At 39.4% G+C, this 7,712-nt stretch overlaps 1 pseudogene; it reads right to left on the bottom strand.

Moving 5' to 3' along the window:
* Positions 1-5,123: 5,123 nt before the first annotated feature.
* Positions 5,124-6,054, bottom strand: LOC133056161 (olfactory receptor 5T2-like; annotated as a pseudogene).
* Between the last annotated feature and the right edge of the window lie 1,658 nt (positions 6,055-7,712).

Raw genomic sequence — 7,712 nt, 5'->3', positions numbered from 1 at the left:
CTGGTAAGAGTTGCTATTTCCTTCTCCAGGGGATCTTCCCAACCCAGGGATCAAACCCGGGTCTCCTACACTGCAGGCAGACTCTTTACCCTCTGAGCCATCAGGATAATTCTTAAAGAGGTGGAAATACCAGTCCATCTTACTTTCCGCCTGAGAAATCTGTATGCAGCCAAGAAGCGTTTAGACATGGACATGGAACACTGGACTAGTTCAAATATGAGAAAGGAGTATTAAGGTTGTATATTGTCACTCTGCTTATTTAACTTACATATAGAGTACATCCTTCTAAATGCAGGGCTGGATAACTCACAAGCTGGAATCAAGATGGCAGGGAGTAATATCAACAACCTCAGATTTGCAGATGATACCATTCAAAAAAAAAAAAAACAGCAGGAACTAAAGAGGTTGAAAGAGGAGAGTGAAAAAGCTGCCTTAAAATGCAACATTCAAAAAACTAAGTTGATAGCATCTGGTCCCATCAGTTTAGTCGCTCAGTTGTGTCTGACTCTGCGACCCCACGGACTGCAGCATGCCAGGCCTCCCTGTCCATCACAAACTCCCGGATTTTACTCAAACTCATGTCCCTTGAGTCAGTGATGCCATCCAACCATCTCATCCTCTGTTGACCCCTACTCCTCCCACCTTCAATCTTTCCTAGCATCAGGGTCTTTTCAAATGAGTCGGTTCTTAGCATCAGGTGGCCAAAGTATGGGAGTTTCGGCTTTAGCATCAGTCCTTCCAATGAATATTCAGGACTGATTTCCTTTAGGATGGACTGGTTGGATCTCCTTGCAGTCCAAGGAATTCTCAAGAGTCTTCTCCAACACCACAGTTTAAAAGCATCACTTCTTCGGCCCTCAGCTTTCTTTATAGTTCATCTCTCACATCCATAGATGACCACCGGAAAAACCATAGCCTTGATTAGATGAACCTTTGTTAACAAAGTAATGTCTCTGCTTTGTAATATTCTGTCTAGGTCAGTCATAACTTTTCTTCCAAGGAATAAACGTCTTTTAATTTCATGGCTGAAGTCACCATCTGCAGTGATTTTGGAGCCCCCCCAAAATAATGTCTGTCACTGTTTTCACTGTTTTCCCATCTACTTGCCATGAAGTGATGAGACTAGATGTCATGATCTTAGTTTTCTGAATATTGAGTTTTAAGCCAACTTTTTCACTCTCCTCTTTCACTTTCATCAAGAGGCTTTTCAGTTCCTCTTCACTTTCTGTCATAGGGTGTTGTCATCTGCATATCTGAGGTTATTGATATTTCTCCCGGCAATCTTGATTCCAGCTTGTGCTTCTTCCAGCCCAGCATTTCTCATGATGTACTCTGCATATAAGTTAAATAAGCAGGGTGACAATATACTGACTTGATGTACTCCTTTTCCTATTTGGAACCAGTCTGTTCCATGCCCAGTTCTAACTGTTGCTTCCTGACCTGCATACAGGTTTCTCAAGAGGCAGGTCAGGTGGTCTCGTATTCCCATCTTTTTATGAAATTTCCACAGTTGATGTTATCCACACTATCAAAGGTTTTGGCATATTCAATAAAGCAGAAATAGATATTTTTTCTGAAGCTCTCTTGCTTTTTTTCCTCACTAAGCAGAAATCAGCAATATAAATAGCTCCAGGGAACTGCATTCAAGTTATTAAATTCATTCTAATGATGATCTCAGACCGTCCAGTGCTCCAGATTCCTCTTTTCTGGGTGTTTCTGGTCATCTATGGAACGATCATGCAGGGAACCTGGGAATTGTCATCCTCACCAGCTGTGGACTCTCAGCTTCAAACTCCCATGTACTTTTTCCTCTGGCACTTGGCTATCATCAGTTTTGGAAGTTCTTCTGTCAATTGCCCCTAAAATGTTGGTTAAATTCTTGGTTACAAAGAAAACCATATCTTACTATGCATGTGCAGCCCAGTTAAGTGGATTCATAGATTTTGTTGTGGCTGAGATTTTCCTGCTGGCTGCCATGACCTATGACCGTCTGCTCTATCTGTCGGAGGTTTCTCCAGGGATCTGCCTTCTCCTGGTGTCCCTTATACATGTCTGCAGTCTGACCACAGCACTGACAATTTTTCCTGTGTGTTTACCGTGTCATATTGTTCATCCATGTGCTCAACCAATTTCATTGTGATTATGTCCCGTTTTTGCTGCTGCTGCTGCCAAGTCACTTCAGTCATGTCTGACTCTGTGCAACCCCATAGATGGCAGCTCACCAGGCTTCCCCGTCCCTGGGATTCTCTAGGCAAGAACGCCGGAGTGGGTTGCCATTTCCTTCTCCAATGCATGAAAGTGAAAAGTGAAAGCGAAGTTGCTCAGTCGTGTCCGACTCTTTGTGACCCAATGGACTGCAGGCTACCAGGCTCCTCCATCCATTGGAGTGTCCAGGCAAGAGTACTGGAGTGGGTTGCCATTGCCTTCTCTAGGGAATCTTCCTGACCCAGGGATCAAACCCACATCTCTAGTGTCTCCTGCATTGGCAGGCTAATTCTTTACCATAGCATGATGTGAGAAACCATAACTCTATGTACTTCTTCTATATGTACATACTATGTACATACTTCTATATGTAGTCCATTATTTATAAATTTAACAGATGCATAACTGTATCTATTTTGTCTTGTTTATGGCTTGTGTTTTCCCCTACATTTGTGCTTATTTTTTTAAAAAACTAAAATTTTAAAGCATAAAATTTATTTTTGTCATAGTGAATTATGTTTAAGAATCTCTTCAATGCCAAATGATACACACACACACATACACACACACTATCAACAACATATCGGCATAGTTTGGATATGCAACTATAACTAATATTAGTGAACATGGTTTAGTTTTGATATTTAGTAGAAGAAACCATATGAACAGCAGCGAGGAGAGTATCCCAAACAGGAGAAATAAGAGCAGAGGTATTGCATAGGAATAAATATAATAACAGCTTACCTGATGGCTCAAACGGTGAAGAACCTGCCTGCAATGCAGGAGAGCCAGGTTCGATTCTTGGGTCAGGAAGATCCCCTGAAGTAGGAAATGGCAACCCATTCCAGAATTCTTGCGTAGAGAATTCCATGGACAGAGGAGCCTGGCAGGCTATAGTCCACGTGGTTGCAAAGAGATGGAGACGACTGAGCTACTAGCACTTTCAAATACAGGTAATATAGGTAGGAGGGTTCTGCACAAGAACTGTTGAATTATAATTTAAACTTAATCCCAATTCAGAAAAGTATCATTAGGTTGGACTCTAAATCTCAAAAGATTGTCTTGGATTTAAAAATAAGGATGTTCCTTTAATCAGAGAATGACTTTTTGCAAAGTTGTGATTAAATTAATAAATTCAAATGAGAGAAAGCTGAAAAGGAGAACACAGTATTTTAAAGTTATCTCTGAAGGACACATGTCCTCACAATGAAAATGAGGTCTATTGGAAACAAGGATTAAACATGCATGTAGGAGAGACCCTTCTATAATGAGGTTCTTGGGCCTGAGCAAGAGGAGTGGGGGTTTATGCAGGGGCATACCAGAATTGAAATGGTCCAAGGAAAAGAGAGCTAAAATCTGAGTCAGCACCAGACCTGTAATCAAATCCATAAAAGTGGTTTGGGACTCAGTTGTGGAAAGAGCTGAATACACAGGCCAGTTATACATTACTCTCTGAATTGTGTTTGTCTTTTCTCATTTTTTAATTTATGTGTGATCTTGATAAATGTCAATGCCTGGACTTTATTTTCTGTGAGAAATTAAAGATTTATTTAGCACTCAAGCTCTGAATGGAATAACAAAAAATGGAAGAAATGCATCCTTACAAATAAGCATGGTAGTTAACACCAGGGATTTGAACACGCTTTCTATGGTCCCCAAACCACAGACCAGGATTAGATAGCTGCCAATGAATAAACCTAAGGATAGATCAGAATGCTTTGAAATGAATTCAGATACCAATGACTCCATGGTATGGGATCATATGAACTATGGGTTTGCTATTAGTTGGCATTTGATCAAGCTCGTTAGATATAATGTTAATAACAATTGTGAATACTGGGGACTTGTCAGGGAATGTTTAACAGTAGGATTCCTGTGTGCTGTTTTCCCTCTCTCAGGGGCCCTCTGCTCCTAATCGTTCCTGGTAACAGAAAGGAGTTGAGCTGCGCACTGCTCCCAAGACTGAGGTCACGAGATGGAATGCATGCATGGATCTCCTTCATTAGCTTTTCCATACGGTGAAAGCAGTTATTCACGACCCTCTTCCTTTTGATATGGATTGTCTTCTGGCTTTATGACCTCTATTACTGCTTGTTTCCTTGGTAACTTGTAAGTCTGGTCTTTTGATCTTTATCTTTGCTGAAGAAGTTACCTTGTAGACAGTATATATACTCACACAGAGTTGAATAAAGCACCCTTGCTCCATCAGAGACTTGGGTCCCCGTGTCATTCTTTATCTCTTTCTCTCTTTATCTCTTTCTCTGTCACCCTCTGGCTAATTCTCTGGAGCATGGAAGCCTGCCGAGCTCACTTTCCTGCCCGGGCTTTCAAGACCTCTTCTAGAGGACGTCCTGTGCCTACGTGAGTGGTACAAGCCCTCTCCTAGGGCTTTATTGGTTTTCTGCATAACCCAGGGAATATTAGCCTCTTTCTCTCTTTCACTTTCTTATCGGTGATTCCAGACCACCAGGTTCCAGTCCATTAAAGGACTGCAACAGGGACTATACATTCAAGTTATATCAAGATGAAAGAAGAAAAGAATGCATAATATGCTAAAGAAAAGTTACATCTACATATGCCTGTGTGTGTTTGTGTTATATCAATCAGTATGTTTTTACATACAAACATGTATAGGTGTGTGTGCATGTGTGTGTGTGTGTGTGTGTGTGTGTGTGAGTGTGTATGTGGACACCTCTATCAATAGGATAATACTAAGGTGCAAATGGATGATATAATTTTTCTGCATATAAAAATAACATAGATAGAAGGTTACCTATGATGTTTATATTAAAATATCCAGGAAGAAGAGAAATGCATTAATAAGGTAAAACAAAACAATTTCATCATATCTTCTTGGTATTCTGGTACATAACATCACTCTCGATATTTTTAGTTAATTTTTACTGTGAAAATGTACTTTACTGATAAACCATTTTTTTTGCAAACACTCTCTTCATCGCCTCTTTTACATCTTTGTTCCTTAAACTATAGATGATGGGATTCAGCATTGGAATCACAATGCTATAAATTATAGACACAATCATATCATGATCTGTGGCATAATTGGAACTTGGCCTCACATACATGAAGAGAACTGTACCATGACAAATGGACACTCCAGTTAACTGAGAACCACATGTAGAAAACACTTTCCTTCTCCCTACAGCAGATGGCATCCTCAGAATGGCCAACAGAATGAAACCATAGGAGATCAGGACACTCAGGACAGTGACTATCTCAATAGAGCCTGCAAAGTAGAAGAGCAGAAGCTCTTTTGTGTGAGTGTCAGAGCAAGAAATAGCGAGGAGGGGAGGGATGTCACAGAAGACATGTCTGATTTCACTGGAGGCACAGAAGGAGAGGCTGAAAGTAGCCACGGTGTGTACAGAAGCATGCTAGACGCCACCAACATAGGAAGCAATGGTGAGTGGCACATAGACCCTGGGTCCCATGCTGACTGAATACCGGAGGGGGTGTAGACGGCCACAGAGCGATCATACGCCATTGCAGCCAAGAGGAAGCACTCTGTGGTCCCAAAAGTAACAGCAAGAAACATCTGTGCTGCACATTCAAGGGAGGAAATGGCTTTGTTCTTGACGTAAGATCTACTAACATTTTGGGGGTAATTACTGAAGAATAGCAGGCATCCACAGATGAAAGCACACTCAGAAAATAATACATGGGGCTGTGGAGTCGGCAATCCCCAATGACTAGCACAATCAGTCCTAAATTTCCAATCAGCGTGAAGAGGTAAATTGCTAGAAACAAGAAGAATAAGATGATTTGCAGTTCAAGATTGTCTGTGAAGCCTTTCGGTAAAAAGGATGTTACTTCAGTGACATTCTTCATCTTGATACCTCATGGAACAAACGCGAAGATTTTTCAAAACTTGCAGTTCATTTCCTACCAAAAGAGTGAATAAATAACTTTGTGACTCAACAGAATGTGATTTGGGTCCTCATATTTATTTTTTGCCAGAGTGTGATTTCCCAGTCTGGATCAGAACATGGTGACAAGACAGCGGGTCACGCGTTCATGCCGCTCACTGAAGACTCGAAGGGGAAAATCGTGTGTTCCTCACTCACGGGCAGATCCACACGTCTACGTCCACTAGATAAACCAGCTAGTTTACCACCGAATCCTATTAGTTGTTTCCATATTAAACTAGCTTAAAACTCCAAATCATTGGCTAAAGTCAGTTTCCTTCTCCCATACAGTAACATGGCCTAGTGTATCCATGTGCAGATACCTGGAATAGGATATGAGCTTTCTAGTTACTTTCAGTAACTGTGTAAAATGATTTGCTATAATTTATCTATAGAATGAAATCATTAAAATTGATTTTCAAAAGTGGAGTAAATCAAAATTGATTTACAAAAATTGTAACATAAAGTACACTAATAAAAATGAATATTCAAAATGATGTTAAATAGATAATGCTAAATTAGGCTGGTCCTACAGAGTAGCAGCCTCTCAGACTGTAATATTTTATGAGCTATTCCCAAATTTTCTAACTCTTTTAGCCCTTCTTAGGTGTATCCAAAAGAATAATGCAGATTTTTTTTTAAGGTGATGGGCCATGATTAAATTATTATATGACAACATATTTCATTTAAATGTATTTTTCCATTATTTTGCATTACATTGTGTTTTTTTCTTTTACTAAATAATCAGTCATATTTATTACTTTTGGATATCTAAAGTCTTTGATTTTCAACTGTCTTAAGGCCTGTGTTGAAAATGTAAAGAATTTTTCTGAATAAAATACAAAACAAAACTGTTTTTCCCAAATTATTATACTTGTTTAGATATTGTTTACTGTGGATCCAGTGAATTGTCAACTAGACAAGCTGAGTCACAATTGAAGTCACTTGTAAAACTTTGTAACTAAACTATGACAATGATTAACCAACAGAAATTTAATACTTTATTTTCTTTGCTATATTTATTCATTTATATGAGAGACAACAGCTATTAATGAAAGGATTACACAACATATCTGATATTGTTAGGTCCAAACTCCTAAAGTACTCAGCAAATGCCTGAAACTTTCTCCTACCTGTGGATTGGCAAAAGCAGGTTTTGATTTACTCCGGATGGAATTAACTCAAACTGCTTATATCTACCTACTCAACTGCTGATCAAACCACAGGAGAGTCCACAAGGGGAATACACTCCAATTATGATTTGGTTCAAAATAGCAACATGACGATTCAATCAATGAAAAAGAGAATAGTCTTGGAATAATTCACAGCCTAGTAATATTTGTTGAATAAATAAATTCTTTCAGCCCCTGATTTATAATAATGCTTTATATTTGCATTTCCCTAATAACTAGTGGTTTTATGTACTTTTTCATACTAACCTGTTGTCCATTTGTGTGTCTTCCTTGGAGAAGATTCTGTTCAAGTGGTTTGCAAACATTTTCTCCCACTCTGTAGGAGGCCTCCTTACTCTGTTGATTGTTTTCTTTGCTGTATATACTTTTAGTGCGACATATTCACACT

This window comes from Dama dama, chromosome 1 (genome assembly GCF_033118175.1).
Source record: "Dama dama isolate Ldn47 chromosome 1, ASM3311817v1, whole genome shotgun sequence".
NCBI lineage: Eukaryota > Metazoa > Chordata > Mammalia > Artiodactyla > Cervidae > Dama > Dama dama.
Note: the sequence above shows the minus strand (reverse complement) of the source record. Positions and strands in the feature narration are given on the sequence as shown.